The sequence below is a fragment of the Stegodyphus dumicola genome, chromosome 1 (assembly GCF_044657685.1).
Source record: "Stegodyphus dumicola isolate Sdum_Otavi_A_Nest chromosome 1, ASM4465768v1".
Taxonomy (NCBI): Eukaryota; Metazoa; Arthropoda; class Arachnida; order Araneae; family Eresidae; genus Stegodyphus; species Stegodyphus dumicola.
This window is the reverse complement of record NC_140768.1, coordinates 32,236,391-32,256,150: the sequence shown is the minus strand read 5'-3', so window position 1 is coordinate 32,256,150 and position 19,760 is coordinate 32,236,391. Positions and strand designations below refer to the sequence as shown.

At 33.1% G+C, this 19,760-nt stretch overlaps 1 non-coding gene across 1 annotated transcript; it reads right to left on the bottom strand.

The window, feature by feature from the left end:
• Positions 1-235: 235 nt before the first annotated feature.
• TRNAL-CAA (transfer RNA leucine (anticodon CAA)) lies at positions 236-308 on the bottom strand. Its single transcript has one exon. It is a non-coding gene; the product is annotated as a tRNA-Leu (tRNA).
• Positions 309-19,760: the final 19,452 nt, after the last annotated feature.

The following is a 19,760-nucleotide window of genomic DNA, read 5'->3' as shown; positions in this document are numbered from 1 at the left end:
AATGAAAAACATATTTGAGGACAGAATTCTTTCCACCTACACTATATCTTAACTTTCTTGTAGGAACCCTCGCTATCGAATACAAGCAAGTATAAAGCACAGTATAATACTTTAAAGCTCCTAAATCATATTTTCACTATATACAGACTTTTATAACTTTTAATAAATTCAAAACAGCAGTAAGACTGTAGAGACATTGGGTTATTTCGAAGCAGGAGTTACGAAAAATTAGCAACGCCTTCGCCGGGACTCGAACCACGGACCTCTCGAATTTGCGTCGAGCGTGCTGACCACTACACCACGAAGACATGCTAAGAAAGCGGTATAAATACCTAATAAGAAAATAAAACATAATTCTGCTAAAATTTCTAACCTAATGTAATTTTGTATCTTAAAACTATTGCATTTACGTGGTATGTTTAGTGAAGCTCACATGAACAGTCACTGAAAACTTTCGTTTCTGTGTTCTTTCTATCAGCATCTTACTCATTGAGTTTTTCTATAAACTTATTCCGAACTTTGGACTGATTAATTTTCCTAGTTTTAATTCTTGGGTTTCAAAAAACCTTGTAGAATGAATTGGTTATATAGACGATAGAACTTGAACAATGTGCAATACCCTCGTGGGGATTCAAACTCAAGGGCTATCGAATGAAAATCGAGCGAGCTTCCAGTTGCATTACGAAGGCATGAGGAAAGAAGGGAGAAAATTCCTTATAACCTAACATCTTTGATATTTATTTCATTTAGTGCATAAATTAAATTTGTGACTAATTACGATGCAGCATTTAAAATCCTTCTTTTCGGCAGATTTATTTCCCCCCCCCTTTTTTTTTTTAACTTCCACGTGCTTCTACCGGAAAACTTCGAATTATCACCCACTTGAATGCTCGTGGTAGATATAATACTAAGAGCTGAATCATGATATTTCCATATAATCGCTCAGTTCCGCGCATCAATTCGTTATTCATGCATTGTAGCTTTTGAAACTGCGATGGGTGAGAGACACAGAGGTGAGAAAAATCGTGTGTGCTTTCCCCGGAAAGTCACTGTTTTCAGTGTTAAAATGTATCATACGACATGGCTTGACATAGCAGACGTAATAATTCGTTCCAGTTGATAGTCCAAGACACATAATTTCAGGACCAGTATCAAGAGACTTTAGCGTTCTGCAGTGTGTGTCGTCAAAGCCTCTTGATTTCAAGAGGGCTGACGAACCATGATCTTGTTTTCCCTATGATATTTCTCCAGATATAACGAATCAGAGGATGCAAAATACAACTGAAAATTAAGGGGGCTCATACACCTTAAACCCCTTATGATCTTCGAATATGTGACTATTGCAAGAATTGAGATAACTTATTTATTTTATAAGCAATTACTTCCAACTTTTTATGGCTGACTACATAATATAGCTGCTTTCTGAAATGGTAATCAGAAAGTTTGTGTTGCCACACATATTTTTATAATTTAATCCGCTTTGTGACAAAAATTTTCGTCATATTTCCACCTTGCACGCACAGTTTAAAATTATCTGTAGCATTATTTAATTTCATAGTTTATATATAGCTTTTATAACATTTGGAAAGTACTGTAAACCAAAAAAAATGAGAATTTCATGTTAAATTTTTATTTTATTTGGAGTTGAGTTTATAAAATGCATTTTATTTAAAAAATCTGTAATGTTTCCGTGCATATTTTTTTAATATTAAAATATTCATCAGATTTTTGGTTCAGTTATAAAATAGTGCCCATATAAAGAATTCCAAAAATATTTTTGGCAACACAAATTTTCTGGTTACTAGTTTCCAAAGCAGCTATATTATGTGGTCAACTGTAAAAAGTTGTAGGTAATTACTTTTAAAATAAATAAAATATCTCATTTCTTGCAACAGTCACATAATTCGAAGCTCATAAAGGGTTTAAGGTGTATGAGCCCTCTTAAGGAGGGGCGGCTAATTCAATCTAAAGACCTTTTCCAACGGAAAACCACAATAGAATGCTCTAGAACTCTCCACTAGAGAGCCCCGCCGTTAGCATGATCCTCACATAAAGAGGACAGTAATCTTACCAGCATTTATTGTTCTATGTTTTCCTTGTTATTATATATATGTAATAGAGTTTCTCATAATTTTTAATGAACATGTTTTGAGTTAAAAAATGCAGTAGGTATTATGCAATCTTAAGAAATGTAATAATCAGTACATGGACTCATCAGCACGACCTCCAGACAGTTACCACAAAAGTAAAACAATAAAAAGATTTATTTCAGTTTTGTAACTCAAGCATCGAGAAAAGCGTTCCTTATACATTTTTTATTCAAGTACAATAAATCATTAACGTGAAATCACGTAAAATAGTTTGCGACATGTTAAAAAGTTAATCTATAAAGAACTGTGAGATTAGTTCTCTCTATGATCTTTCTTCGTGCAAAATAAAACTTTCACACAGATAAAAGAGATTCAGTTCATTAAAAAGCAAACATTAAGTAGTGTAAAGGAGACGTTTTGCCAATTATTAATACTTTAAAATTTGTTAAACTAATCAAGAATATTTTATTTAACTTTAAAAATATTAATTTTTCGTAGCATATATAAATCATTGACGTAGCAATAACTAATCCCTCGTATTCCAGTATTTTCTGATAAATTGGAAGTCTTATTATCATTTCTCATGCTCAAATTGTATTTAATTAACTTCTAATATTCCATTCAGTGTCAGTCACATTCGATTTAGTTAGTAAATACACACCGTTTGTACTTAGCAATATTTTTTGTGACTTTCTCTATATTTATTGCGATTGTAAGCCTTTATAAACTAATATGAGAAATTATACTAAACCACCATATAGATTGACTACGAGTATATAACTCAAAATCAAGTAAATAATGGCTAGTTAGATTAAAATATTCTTTCGGAGTTTATATTGTCAATATCATTTTGTAAATTTGCATTACAGCAATAAAATTATTTTCATGTTCGTATTAATGGGATGGCTAGAGGAAAAGTTAATATACCGCTATTATCAGAAATAGAATCAGCATTAAGAACAGACAGCAAATTGGTTCTAATTAATCTGCAATAATCCTTCATTTTCCCATTCATAATTGATGAAGCTTCTTTAAAACACTAGAAATACACAGCATTATGTTATAACGGTATTCCCAAATTTAGTGCAATTCTTCAGGTTATATATAAAATAGGTTAATAAAGATGCAATATCTTTATAGTGTAAAAGTTATATATTTTTCAATCATCGCATTTTATTCTTGTAATTTAAATTTTTAAGATAAAAAATATAAAAAATGTTCCTGTTTAGTTCATTCCTATAGTACATAAAAAAACAGGATACAATCGTGCATTAAATTCACACACCCCCACACATATATAGATAACAGATAGACTTAAAAATTCTGAAGTAAAAAGTAAATTGAAGTCAAAGAAGATTATTCCTCAACAATATTAATATTAGCAATCATGTAAAAGAGGTATCTAGACATATATAGAGAGAGATATACTGTTTGATGTTCTAGTTATACTGAATGAAACAAAGTATACCGTTGTATCATTTATTAGCTGTGAACGTATGGCTAGTTTCTAAACCCTATAAAAGGAATGTCACTGTTTGAAACGATATATCTGAAACTTTCCGCCCTGTTAAAAAGGCATTAAACCATCAACAACTGCTGAGGGACGTAATGCTACCTTATGAGTCCTCCTTTGGGTCTGTACCTCCACCTATTAAAACTCTCACTTCAAAATATACATCAAGGCCGTTTATAAAATAAACCGACCCTGCGAAGTTAATTGTCCCCCAAAGAGATGGTCATGGTTAAGTGACTGTTGAAAGCCTCCAGAAAATTACCCACGCGTTCACCAATCTCTGTATCACGCTCCCATCACCCTCTTAACATCCCATTGTTCTCCCTGTGCTCCTATCATTTATCTTCATAAGCGGTCAGAAACAATCTGCAGGAGAAATTTCGGTTGCAACCTTTTCAAAAGAGGTATTTCATCTAGCGACGTGCAAGCCTTTTGTGTTAGCTAGTAGTGATGTTCTGGATGGTATGCTTCAGGCAGTTTCCCAGTAATTGATTGCAATGCTTATGGGTGGTTGGAATGAAGTATAAATGTGCTAGAGGATTGAGGAATGGTAAATTGAGACGAATGTCTACCCCATAATTTCATCTAAAGTACAATATATTTCTCTCAGATTCAGTTTATTGTTCCTTTAATTTGATAGAGACCCTATAAAGAACGATTTTATTTTTGAAGCAGAATTTAATCTCAGTTTTTTCAAAAAATTTATAATGCCGCTATATTTAAAGGCAATTTTCACAAAATATGTTGCCTTATACTTAAATATTTCACCCACGAATTGAAATTCATGAATCTGCAATAAACTACATTTACATGCAAACCATTGCGGTAAATCTCTTACTTAAGTTCTTCACATTTAAAATATTTTTAAATTACTGGAAAATGAAAAACAAATTTCTGCATAATCTTTTTAAGCTTAAAGCTGCTGAATACTCAAGAGAAGACTTACATTTATACAATATTGTTACTCTTATATGCACATGTAAATTATGCAAGAGTGGCAAGAAATATACGGGTAAAATTAAGAATGTTGTTTTGAATTCAGGAAAAATACACTCCGTAAGAATGTGAAAAAATTACTACTTACATCATGGAAGCAGACAGATAATAAACTTGTGTACTTCCTTCAACAAAAAGCATTTCATTAATATCTGTAATATACATTTCTTAACATGGCTCAATATCTTCGTCAGACTCAGTTTCTGTTCAATTTTCATAGGCATAAATTATACGCTCTCATATATGTATTACAAATTGTTGATGTAATTCAAGTTTAACTGCAGAGAAGTTTGATAATATACAAGCAGAGATTCTAAGCTAATTAGTTTTCTTTGTGATGTCTGCTAGACACATCAGCAACACAAAGAGGAGGCTGTCTAGAAACTTAACTAGAAAGGGTTTTGTAACTGTTTAGATTATAACATTATTATTTCTGTTAGTTATTTTCCCCGGACACTATATGATAATTGACATCAAAACTTGCTTCATTTACAATTATCTTCCAAAAATTAGTACTTTTTTAAAAAAAAGCTGATGTGGACACAACATGATTTCCTTGTACGGCCTATTCAATTATACAAATTTTTTGCTTTCATTTAAACTTACTTCCACGAATTTCATTAGATATGTATTTCTCATTCAATTAATTCAGTTCTCACTTGGCAGCAAGACAAAAATAAATTAAAACTTAAGAAATCCCCGTTAAAATTTTGAAATAAACAAAAACATAAAACAAAAAATACAGTCGAAAAGGTTTAAAAACAAATTTTACAACTAAAATTAGAGTTTCTACGACAAACAAGCAATTCGGCCATCCGGGCGGAAGACAGAGTTTTCAGTGTACGAAACTAAAAGTTTACTTTTGGTCACAATCGACAAAAATACACAGAAATTGGTGTAAAAATTGACATAATTTACTGTTCTGTTAAGAGTTTCAAACGTAAACATATGCGGCTTCGTTAAACTAAATAGCACTTAAACAACTTTCAAATTGTTGATAATTCTATAACTATTACATGCAGATTAACTAAAGACATAAAAACCTTTACCGTAACATAAGAACACCATAATTCAATTACCTTTAAAGCAAAAAAGGGCAATTATAGATAAGAATATGAAAAACTGCATATATAAGAATATAAAAAAATTGCCCTCATCGAGCCGGGTAATAGAGTGGGTGTATATAGCAGTCTCATATACAAAATTTTTAAATTCTTCGACTATTCGTTTTAGACTTATGCGAGATACACACGTACGTACAGATATCATAAAAAAATATCTTCTGATCATCGTTCAAATGGATACGAGAGATGTCAAAATGGATATTTTCGTTGAAATATTATCTCATTTGAAATCCATTTTACAATCCATTTTGGAACAAAGAGTCCTTTATTCTGTCAGATGTCAAGGAAAAACATCGTTCAAATGGATCCGAGAGCTGTCAAAATGGATATTTTCGTTGAAATATTATCCCCGAAATTATTCGCAATTACAATACATCCTTTGCTTCGTACAAGGAAGTAAAAAAAAGCTTATTATTTCAACTTGGTTCTAAGTTTTACGACCTAAATAAAAATTTTAAATAAAAAATGACTGATTTTCGTATAACATATTTTACAGAAGTTGGCATGCTCACATGAGTTCTCTTAATTCATATAATATGTAAAATAAAGATACTATCGTTGTAAAAGATTTACTATCAATTTTCTTGTTAAGAATTTCACGAAACAGAATTAATTGCTTTCTGGTGTAAAACGGATTGGAAAGCACATGGAGTCTGATAAATGATTATAAAGTAGTATGAAAAATACCCACTCACAAATTCTTAATTAGTCGTATGTTTTACAGAATTAACAGAATTTATTTTAACTCTGAAATATCATTTGAGCTTGACTTCCAATTGTTTTGATGCGACTAAAAGTTTAGTGATACACTATTTGATATTATAAAGCTTTAAAATTTCAATTTGTTAATTTATACATTTGACGATCTAAGTATCTTTCTCATCATCTATCGATTAGTTCTAAAATATCTTCTTGATTCAAATATGTTAGGTGCAGTAAATTTGACATTCTTGCTGTTTCAATTGAATTGCGCCTTTAAAACACCGAATTTCTTAACCTGTATGCTTAAAATAACGAAATCTCCGTCCCCGTCCATTAACGCAAGAAGACGTGCGAATATTTTAGATGACATCCTTTCTACTTCCTAACAAAGAAGCTTCAATTAGCCTTTTAAGACAAGCTGCCAGTCGGAATGACCTATAATCCGGACCTCAAAGCTACAAACTTTCTGCGCATGCGTAGCGTTTACGCATGCGCATAATACATTTACACATGTACATATGCGTTTACGCATGCGCATAATACGTTTACGCATGCGCTTTTAATGTATAACGGAAGTTATAAGATAGGCTAAAATTATCTAAATATCTATTTCAGTTAATGTTGCAGATTGCGTTGTTTCTTAATCTTCTAATTCGATCCGGCTTATTATATTTTGCAGACTGTTAGAGCACCTTTATAAAAAGTAAGCTTGAACTTTCGATTATGTCAAAAAGAGTTTCCTATTCCGGAGCTGCCAAAGGATCTACAAAGCGAAAGCATGTTTCGATGTCCATCAAACAAAAAGTGGAATTGCTGCAAAAAATGGCTAAAGGCATGAAGAAAATGGCAGAGAAGTTAGTCAAAAAGAAAAAATTTCGATTGACAATTTAGTCGGTATTCTCGGCACAGCAATTACAGGACTTGAACAGCGGAACTTCGTAACAAAACAAGAAATTCTGTCTGTTTATAAAATTAAAAAGAGAAAGCATTAGTACATAAAACGAAGCAACTTAACTTACATTGAAAGAAATGTTTAATAGAGTAAACAAATAAATTTTAAGCTTTTTCTGTAAATTTTGATAATATTTAGATCATAACTGCTCTTTATTTCATAAATTACGGTTTCATATTTTTAATTTTATAATTTCTTTATCCTATCTTACCAGATTTAAATTGATGATCTACAATCCGAAAAAAAACCTAATCCGGAATCGCCGAAGTCCCGACGAGTCCGGATTAAAGACTTTGTTCTGTACAATGGCTTCGGAAAAACTGCATCTGCTCCTGCATACTTAGGGAGAGGGAAGAAAACAAACCTCAAACTCGGTCGTTTCGGGCGTTTGTGGGCGTTTGAATGAATGGCTATCTAGTGCGTTTTGGACTTCAAAGGATTAATACACAATACACACACATACATATATATACATATATATAATTTTTTTCTGTCTCTTATCAAGTTTTTTTTCCACAGTTCAGAGATGTTATTAAGAATGAATAGAATATTCCAATGTGTTAAAATTATAATTTATATGAGCCAAATAATAAAATTTACTTTTTTTAAATCATTATCATCATCATTATATTTATTATTATAGTTGTTATCATTAATGTAGTATATATACTCTTCATTTAGTGATCCGCGTTACTTAAAATATTCATAGAAAATTATTTCGTGTGTCAGTATTTCGTGTATTTTTGTACTTAAAGAATAATTTCAGTACTTCAATATTGGACTTCAGTGGGAAATATTAATAGATGTTCTCCCAAGGTTTTGACAATAATGCGTCATTCGTAGATCTCTAATTTACACTAATTCCTCTCCCCAAATTAGCTTATTTTATGAGATAAAATTCTCAGCTAACTTCAGATGCTTGTAAATAAGAGTCTTATTAATGTTATATAATGTTTACGACATGTATACAGATTATGCTCTTTTGAAAAATACCTCCTAAGAATTGATAGTCAAGCACACTAATTTTATACTTACATTTGTTTTCAAGGAAATTACTTTCATAAGTTTAATTACATATTATATGCACAGACTTAAGTTATCAACGAAAGGAAACTTTACAATAACGAGTTATTTTATTTAAAAGAAAAGAAAGCGAACGCAATGAATCTAAAATCCTGATAAAAAACATCTTTCAGGATTGAATAATATTTTCTTTAAGAAATTTCTGTCTTGGGTTTGTTTTCCCAAGAAATTACAATCAATGTAAAACAAACCCCAAGTGATCAAGAAAAATTTAAGCGTCAAAACGGATAAACGCTGAATTCGCTGTCTCGGTGAATGAAAAGAACGTTGACGAGGCTAATTCTAATCATAAGCTCATTTTCTTTTTCTCCTTTTAACTAAAGTTTCGCTCAACGGCAAATTTTCGAATTCTAATTACATAAAATGCGAACTCGTTTTAGAAATTAGTTTGAGATTTAAACGATTAGCTTGTTATATTAAAGCCATGCAATTTTAAAATCGTCTAAATCCTTCAGAGACAGCGGGGAAGAATTCTAACAAGTTATGCCAGCTAAGAAATGAAGTTAACCAAAACTGCAGAATCTACAATCCGTTGGGATTTGTCTTCAAAACTTTTGAAGGATCTAACAAAATTCTGTTGAATTATCCTTAATTTCTGCTTAAAATTTTAAACTTAGTTGCTTCCTTTCGTCGATAGCTCTCCTCTATAGACAGAAGAACGTTTATGACGACGTATTAGAGCTTTGGCCAAGAAGGTTGTATTTCATGTGTCTAAGTCAAGTGATTATGCCATTTATTTTTTAAAGTGAAATCTTTCTATTCTTCTTTTTATATATTATTTATTTTATTCATGCATACAGTAAAACCGGGTTTAGCTAAACATCGCTGAAGTAGTTGGCAAAAGGTTTATTTGGCAGTAATTTTTAAGATGGTAGTTTTTCATGAATCCCAATGATCAAACGATTGTCTACAATATTGTTACGTCATTTTCTTCCTTCACGTTCGGACGGGATTCGTAGATTTGGAGTGAATAACGACGACACTTGATTAAGTATCGAAACACACTTTATTTAGCCAATATTAATCAGGACAGCTCGAATAACACTTACTTTTTACAGTCGTTGAAAATATACTATAAACTCGCTGGAACAATCAGCGACACAACCTTCACACTTGGAGATAGCTTTACTGCAAAGCCACAGTGTACAGCTTCCGACTCTGTTTGGTCGCTCTCGGAACTCCACGTACTCTCGAGACTCTCCACGCGATGTACTCGATGATACACAAGAGTATAGCTTTCGACTCAGCACAGTCTAAGACAAAACTCGACGATGCACTAATTCGCGATGCACTAAAAGACTCTCTCGATGCACTCGACGACCAACTCGGCGCTAGACTTCGAGACACTCGCTCAGTGACTGACTATCAGCGCGCTAGACGAGGCACACACACTCTCGATGAGAGACACCCACTCTCTCTCGATGAAGCACACTCACTGACTGCGGACTAGCAGGGTTTATATAGCTTTCGGCTTGTGTTCGGAAACATTCTGGACTAAACCGGTAAGAATTCGTTCCAAAAGGTTCTCTAACCGTCCATGGTATATCGCCAAATGTTGCCAAATGGCGATTTCTCGCCAAATGTGGCAACCTTGCCTTCTCTTGGCATTTTATGGCAACCCTAAAACTGCTTTGCGGGGTAGCCATCTCACCGCGCCTGTACATTTCGTAACAATATAATCGTTTGATTGTTACGCCTTATTGTTTACAATACAGACTGGCTGAAGAAATAGGGCTACGCGTAAGATCATGTGACTAATGAAAAATGAGACAGTGCTGCTGGAAAATTAAATCTATAGACTAAACCAGGGTCCAACGAAACCCTTTTTTATCTTCGACATTTTTCAATATATAGTTTTCTTCGTCGACCCTCGTATATTTTCCTTTACAATTTTACATAGTTATGTTTTCCTCTTACATTCTCCTCTATAATATGCAGCATACAACATAATCATAACACAATAAACAATTGCGCATACATATTTTAAAGATAATTATTAGACCAAGAATATGAACAGACATTTTGAAAAAAGTTTCTTGTTAGACTTGCTTTTTTATTATTTTTAATTCTTCAAATATAAAAAAGTCATCAGACACAAAAAAAATCAGAGATACTGTTTGTTCTAATTTTAAATAATATGATGTCTGCGCATGATGTTTTGATGCAATTTTTTGAGTATTTGGCATAAAAATTAACTTGATTCTTAAATCTCCTCGTTCAGAAATATTCGACCTGTATTTGGCATAATAATTAACTTGATTCTTAAATCTCCTCGTTCAGAAATATTCGACCTGTATTTGGCATAATAATTAACTTGATTCTTAAATCTCCTCGTTCAGAAATATTCGACCTGTATTTGGCATAATAATTAACTTGATTCTTAAATCTCCTCGTTCAGAAATATTCGACCTGTATTTGGCATAATAATTAACTTGATTCTTAAATCTCCTCGTTCAGAAATATTCGACCTGTATTTGGCATAATAATTAACTTGATTCTTAAATCTCCTCGTTCAGAAATATTCGACCTGTATTTGGCATAATAATTAACTTGATTCTTAAATCTCCTCGTTCAGAAATATTCGACCTGTATTTGGCATAATAATTAACTTGATTCTTAAATCTCCTCGTTCAGAAATATTCGATCTGTATTTGGCATAATAATTAACTTGATTCTTAAATCTCCTCGTTCAGAAATATTCGACCTGTATTTGGCATAATAATTAACTTGATTCTTAAATCTCCTCGTTCAGAAATATTCGACCTGTATTTGGCATAATAATTAACTTGATTCTTAAATCTCCTCGTTCAGAAATATTCGACCTGTATTTGGCATAATAATTAACTTGATTCTTAAATCTCCTCGTTCAGAAATATTCGACCTGTATTTGGCATAATAATTAACTTGATTCTTAAATCTCCTCGTTCAGAAATATTCGACCTGTATTTGGCATAATAATTAACTTGATTCTTAAATCTCCTCGTTCAGAAATATTCGACCTGTATTTGGCATAATAATTAACTTGATTCTTAAATCTCCTCGTTCAGAAATATTCGACCTGTATTTGGCATAATAATTAACTTGATTCTTAAATCTCCTCGTTCAGAAATATTCGACCTGTATTTGGCATAATAATTAACTTGATTCTTAAATCTCCTCGTTCAGAAATATTCGACCTGTATTTGGCATAATAATTAACTTGATTCTTAAATCTCCTCGTTCAGAAATATTCGACCTGTATTTGGCATAATAATTAACTTGATTCTTAAATCTCCTCGTTCAGAAATATTCGACCTGTATTTGGCATAATAATTAACTTGATTCTTAAATCTCCTCGTTCAGAAGTATTCGACCTGTATTTGGCATAATAATTAACTTGATTCTTAAATCTCCTCGTTCAGAAGTATTCGACCTGTATTTGGCATAATAATTAACTTGATTCTTAAATCTCCTCGTTCAGAAATATTCGACCTGTATCTTATTTTCACTTGGTAACATGAGGGAAAACTCAATAATTTTGGTCCAGATCCAACTCTATTTTGGGGATATTTATCTTAGATAACTTTTAAATTTCAAAACTTAGCGTACTCATGCGTTTTTAATAAGACTTGACTTATTGGTGTGATAAGATTTATAGCGACAGAATTTTAATTATCAGTTTTATTAATACTTGTTTCCAAATCAACGTAATATGAATTATGTCCATCATATACCGGTACGACTATCGACCTCCAATAAACCGTTTGATCATCATAGACCAGGTTTGAAATTTCACCTTTTGGAAACTAAGCAATAGTAGGTAAGAACAACAATTATCAATTAACAAATTTCACAACGCATGAAGTTAACGATAAAGATTCAGCTCAAATCCTGTCCTCGCAGTACGGCGGTTGCTTAGTGACCTTTTATATTTCTCCATCTAGTAAAGCAAGAAATGCGAATACAGTTGCTCAAAAGCGTTCATTGCAGTATTTCTACCATTGAAGGTAATTGGCGATTTCATTGTCTCTTCAATGGATCCAAATCCTTCTGAATTTATTGGTGCCACTGGAGCCTGTGATACTGCGGGAACAGACTGAAAGTCGCGTTGTGTCGAACCATAGTCCGAGATTTTGTTTGGGTGCCATTATAAATTTCGACTTGCTTTCGTAACTATGTACAGATTCCTGAAAAAGTAGGAGAGAATTATCGCTGCGTCTGAAGTTAACTACAGACCCTTGAAAATGCATAAAAATCCTTTTTATTAAATCAGAGCTTTTGAACCTAAATCAAAGCTTTCGAAACTAATGCACGATTCTAGCTTATAAATCTTCTAAGCACTTGAAACTTAAAGATGGCAATGTAACTTAAAGAAATAGTAAATTCAAAGTTATTATTAAAAGCTAAGGACTACACTAACTATTTAACGCAAAACAGGATCAAAACTTAATTTTTACAGGCGTCAAAATTTAAATATTGACAACTATAATGCATAGCCGAAACTATAAACATGAATAGTACTATCGCCTTCTACCTTTTTTAAAATCTGGTAGGGAAACGGAAACGGCAAATGACAGTAAAGATCCGAAGCATAAATTAAGTGAATAGTGAAAAGTAATAGTAATAACCATCTGTCCCGAAAATAAAAAGAGACTTTTGACTATTCCGAACTAACTTTTGACTACTTTATTGAAAATATTCCCCTTAATTTAATCATTTCATCTAATACCAAACACTTTAGAGGACTACGACAGATCTTTGCTCCGTATTAGAATAGTGGTTTTCAAACTTTTTTGTCCCATGCACCCTTCTCATCATTACTAAAAGAACATACTCCCCTCAACATTCCCAAAATTGAAAAATACATGTTTACAATTTATTGGTATTTAAATTATTTCTTAGCATGCTTTATAAATTAAACAGAAGAAAGTAAAGAAATGTTGGTAACTACGAAAACTTGAGTAAAAGTAGTTTTATATATCCATAAAATAAAAATAAATACTTAAGAGATTAGTAAAAGGATTTTAGAGTCATTAAGTTCTTTCCTAAAGCAGGAGTGGCGAAAAAATAGCAACACCCTCGCCGAGAATCTAACCATGGACCTCTGGAATATCCGCAAAGCGTGCAGACCAATACACTACGAAGGCATGCTAAGAAGGAGGGATAAATACCTCATAGGATGACCGCATTTCTCTCCCTGCAATTACGAAAGAGTCACCTAAGGGGAAATTCCCCTCCCACAGGGTTGAGAACCCCTGGTGTAGACAAACTGCATTCACAGGCGATCATATCTTACTCAGACCGAGAACTTCAGTACATAGGTTCTTCTGAAAATCATGCTGAAAATTTGCCTCGCTAATGTTATTCACTTGGCCACTGTGAGATTGTCATGCTCTTAATAAAATAGACTTCACATTGATCAGAAGTTTTTATTTGCTATCCATGTATTTGAGATTATTATTTAGTTATAAAGCTTAATAAATTTAAAAATCTACCTGTACTGTTAATTGGATCATCAATATTATTTAACAATAATTTCTTATTCAGTAGCAGTAACAAAACAACAACTGTTCTTAAAAATTTATTTAGCGTTTTGTTTACGAACTTAAGTTACACAAATGACATGAAAATCACATGTTTCGTGCAAATGTGAATGCTGAGAAGACGAACTCCGTTTTATTTCATCTGAATAAATGAGTAAATGTTTTGGTTTTCAACCAACCAGCTGTCAAAGCTTGCGAAAGTATTTCAATATTTGTAAACTCTAGAGAAATAAAATACCAGCTTTCGAAATCCAAATAATGCCGCTGCATTGCAAAGTAGCAGTTTGTCACTGAATTTAAAGCAAACTCACATCCTGAATGATTTCGTAAACTTTAGGATGTGTGTTTCCTCTAAAGTTTAGAAATTACCATATCGTATCTAGGAATGTTGTGGTTAGCCATCACTGTACTCAATATAATTATTGATTAAAATACAGAAAACAGTTTTTTAGCAGTTGGAGGATAATTCTATATTCTCTTTAAAAGGGTAAGTTGTTAAGTTTAGGATTGTGTATCCATAGATCGCCAATAGATGGCGGTAGTGTTTGTTTGTAAAAGGAAACTGTGATGTCAATTATGTATATGTATCAGTTCGTCTTTGGTGTTCGTGAATAAATGTTGTGTGGAAGAACGCTCCTCTGTTTATTACTTTAACTGCGATCCAGTCTGTTTATTAGAGATTTACACATATTTTGTTTATGGTGCCTGCAAACCGAGATTATTACGAGCCAGAAAATCGACAGACTGAATATTTCGAAAATGGAGGGCGTTCTTGAAAATTTGAAAAAGAAACGATCGGTTGTTAGACAATTAACTACGAAACTGATAACCAAAGTCGAATCGAATTTAGCAAATAATATTCCGCTAAATGAGAAAATTGAGATAATCGAGGATTTATATGAACAGTTAATTGAGAAAATCAATGAACTGAAAAGTTTAGATTCAGAAATAGAAACGAAAGTAACTTCGGAGGAGATTGAAAATGAAGTTACCTCAAGTCAAGAATACCAGGATAAAACTGTTATATGGAGAGGAAGAATGCAACGATTTTTGAAGAAGAATTCGGAATCTTCTAGAACAGTTCATCAGAACGAAACGGCTAATGTTGCACTTCCAGTTGAAATAAAACCAGTGAAGTTACCACGTCTGCAAATCGGAACTTATTACGGAGATTCGTGTAAATGGTTAGACTTCTGGAACCAGTTCGAAAATACAATTCATAATCATAGTGGATTGAGAAAAACTGAAAAATTTGCGTACCTAAAATCCTTACTTGGAGGTAATGCTTTAGCTGCCATTTCCGGTTTCGCTTTAAGTGACCAGAATTATGATTCCGCAGTAGAAATATTGAAAGAACGTTTTGGAAGACAAGATGTTGTTATCACCTCGCATATGAATAAATTATTATCCCTTGAACCAGTGGGAAACATTTCAAATGTTAAAGCACTGCGTAAGCTGTACGATGAATGCGAAGTCAACATTCGAAGTTTAGAATCGTTAAACGTTACTTCTGGAAGTTATGGAAATATTCTCTGTCCTATCATTTTGCAGAAACTTCCAGAGGAATTAAATTTGGAATTTAATCGAAGTCGAAATATGGAAGCAGGATTTGATATAAAGGAACTTATAGAATTCTTAAAAAAGGAAGTTAATTGTCGAGAAGCTGCAAGTTTAATGAACTCTACGAAAACGAATCAGAAACCATACTTTCGTCAAAATGAACAACGCACGAAAGTTTATCCTAATTATAAACCGAAAGTTCCGACTGCTTCAGCTTTATCAACAATTGGATATAAATGTATATTTTGTGACAAAGAAGATCATACGAAATATAAATGTACTGAGGTGAACGCTGATGAGAAACGCAACATTTTGAAACGTACAGGAAAATGTTTTATGTGTTTTCGATGTAAACATTTAGCTATCAACTGTAAGAACAAACAGTTTTCCTGCAAAAGGTGCCGCGGTAAACATCATGAAAGTGTGTGTGTAAATCCCACATCAGCTGTCACCAGTGAAAAAAATAAGGAAACCGAGACATCGGCGGAAATTGTTCAAAATTCTTCTGCCAAAACTGGATCTAATATTATGCTTCAAACAGTGTATGCTGTGGCTGAGGGCAGAAATAAGAACTGTATTGTGAGATGTCTTCTTGACGGCGGTAGCCAAATCTCTGCAATTCGAGAAGATTTATCAAGAAAATTACAATTACCAGTGAAAGGAGAAACTGTTTTAAATCTGCATACCTTCGGTGAAAAGAACGGGAAACATTGGCGGCGAAAGAAAGTTGAACTTACGCTCCGGAATATTAATGACCCTGAAAAATCCATAAATCTCGAAGTCATTGAAGTACCAGTCATAACAAATGCCGATATACGAGTACCAGATGTAGAAATCAAATCCAACCTCCAAGCATTCGGCATCACTTTGACAGACTGTGGTGGCGCCGATGGAGTGAGTCATATTTCCGTTTTAATCGGCGCGGACATTATGTGGAAAATAGCAAGCGAAGAAATAAAAAGGATAAACAGAAATGCCGTAGCTATGAAAACCTTGTTTGGGTGGTGTATACAAGGCAAATTTCCTTCATCAGACTTTGAAATCCATGATGCGTGTTTAAACGTAAGTGTAGAAGAGAAACTTCTAAAAAGTGTCGAATCGTTTTGGGATATTGAATCTATAGGAATTAAAAATGTTTCTGACGAAGAACAAAATGAAATGGCCATGCAAATATTTAACAACTCGATTACACAAAAGGGTAATAGATACGAAGTTAGACTTCCATGGAAAGATCAGAATGTGACTTTAAGAGACAATTTTAAGAATGCTGAAAGACGATTTTTGAATCTGATCGAACAATTTAAATCAAACTTGAACTTTTATGCGCAATATAAAGAAGTGATTGACTATCAGCTTAAGGAAGAAATCATAGAAAAGGTCAATCTTGGTACTCCATCTGGGAGACGAACTTACTACATACCTCACCGTGCTGTCATCCGTGAAGATCATAATTCTACAAAGCTTCGCATTGTTTATGATGCTTCTTCAAAGGAAAAAAATCATGAATCTCTAAATGATAATTTACTACAAGGACCAAATCTTCTTCCTGAACTTTTGAAAGTTTTAATAAATTTTCGACTTCATCGAATTGCATTTACGTCAGATATTGAGAAAGCGTTTTTACAAATTTCTGTTGCACCTGAAGATCGGGATTCAATGCGATTTTTGTGGATTGATGAGAATTCAAGTTTGAGCAATCCGAAAATTCAAGTTTATCGGATGTGTCGTGTAATTTTTGGAGCAAAATCAAGTCCATTTTTGCTGAGCGCTTGCATTAAGCATCATATAAAGAAATTTGAAGACATCCATCCCAGAACTGTAGAAATGTTAGAAAACTTCATGTATGTGGACGATTTTATTTGTGGATCAGATACGGAGGAGGAAGCTATACAGATATATCATGAAGCCAATGATATAATGAAAAAGGCATCAATGACTTTGACCAAATGGAATTCTAATTCGGATACTGTAAAAAACCAGTATAAATCAAGTGACAACTTCGTTAGCTTTAAATTGCCTGACTGTGATTCCCCCTCAAAGATTCCTGGACTTCAATGGGATACAATTAAGGATATCTTCTGTTTTAATGCACAAGACGTTATTGATTTCATCCAGTCAAATGACCAAACAAAACGTTGTGTTTTAAAAGCTGCTTCAAAAATCTTCGATCCTGTTGGGTTTCTTACTCCATATGTTATTCAAGCAAAAGTTCTGTTTCAGGATTTATGGCTGAAAGGTGTTGAGTGGGATGAAATTATCCCACCAGAATTGCAAGACAAGTGGAATAAATGGTATAGGCAACTATGTGATCTACCTAATATCCAGATACCTCGGTGGTATTTTCGTGATGTTGATGAAACACCTGAAACACTAGAACTACATTGTTTTTGTGATTCATCTCAAAGTGCTTACGGAGCAGCAGTGTACGTGAAATTCCGTAGCTTAAAATATTGTGGAACAAGTTTAGTGATAGCCAAGAGCAGGGTGACACCCCTGAAAAAATTATCTTTACCAAGACTCGAGCTCATGGCAGCAGTGTTAGGTGCAAGACTTGTAACTACAGTCCGTGTGCATTTTCCTCAAGCTAAGATTCATTTATGGACAGATTCTCTTATTGTGCTTCATTGGATAAAAAACTCACCGCGGCGATGGAAAACATTCGTACAAAATCGAGTGTCTGAAATTCAAGACAAAACATCCCCGAGCATGTGGCATCATTGTCCTGGCTCAGATAATCCAGCCGATAAAATCACACGTGGTGTTAAAGTGAGTGATCTTGTAGTAGATCAAGTGTGGTGGCATGGACCTCCATGGCTTCATCAAGATGAAATAAATTGGCCTAAAGTGAACGAGCATTGTAACATAGTAGATAGTGCTGAAGAAAGAGTTGTGACTCAAGTTACTAGCAGTGTTCAACCTTTACAACCTGTGTTAAAAATAGAAAACTTTAGTGACTTAGGTAAACTTTTAAGAGTCACGTCATATTTATTTAGATTCATTAATAATTTAAAATCACAGAATGGAGTGATTGGTCCTGTGACCAAAAATGAAATATGTAATGCTATGTGTTATTGGATTATCTTATCACAAGGTGAGTATTTTTTTGAAGAGTTGAATGATGTTAAATGTAAAAAACCATTGTCTCATAATTCCAAATTGTTTGGGTTAAATCCAATAATGGATGAAAAGGGTTGTTTAAGAGTTGGAAGTAGATTAGTAAAATCATCATTAGATGTCGATGAAATTCAGCCTATAATATTACCAAATAATTATTTTTCTCGTTTAATTATTTTGAATTGTCATGAAAAGGTACTTCATAGTGGTGTAAATGAAACTTTAGTGCAAGTAAGAGGGAAATTTTGGATTTTAAAAGCCAGACGTTTTGTAAAATCTGTGTTACATGATTGTAGATTTTGTAAAAAATATAATGCTAAAGCTGGACACGAGATATCGGCTCCTCTTCCAGCTGACCGAGTGGAGAAAGCTCAACCATTTGAGGTAAGTGGCATAGATTTCGCTGGCCCTTTGTATTTAAAGGATGGTACAAAAGTGTATATTTCATTGTTTACCTGTGCAGTGACTCGAGGAGTCCATTTAGAATTGTTATCAAATTTAAGTGCAGTGTGTTTCATTCAAGCCTTACGTAGATTTTTTGCACGTAGGGGTATTTGTAGAGTTATATATTCTGATAATGCTAAAACCTTTAAGACTGCTGATCGTGAATTAAAATATTTGTATAAATTATGTAAAGATGAAAAGGTTCTAAATTTTCTTGGTAAAAATGGGTTTGAATGGAAATTTATTGTAGAAGGTGCTCCTTGGTGGGGCGGATTCTGGGAACGTTTGGTAAGATCTGTAAAAACTTGTTTAAAACGTATCTTAGGTAAAGCTTCTTTATATTATGAAGAACTGTATACTGTTTTAGTTGAAGTTGAAGCTGTTATTAATTCTAGACCTATAACGTATGTATACAATGAACCAAATGAACCTGATCCTCTTTCACCATCTCATTTTATAACTGGATCTAGATTGACTGTTTTACCTTCACCTGAATCTAAATTAGAATCTACAAGATCTCAATTGATTAAAAGATGGAAGCATAGGCAATTAATATTAGAGCATTTTTGGAAAAGGTTTTATAAAGAATATTTGTTAGAATTAAGATCAGTCATGTTTTCAAAAACTCCAAAGAATTCTCCCGTGTTTAAAATTAATGAT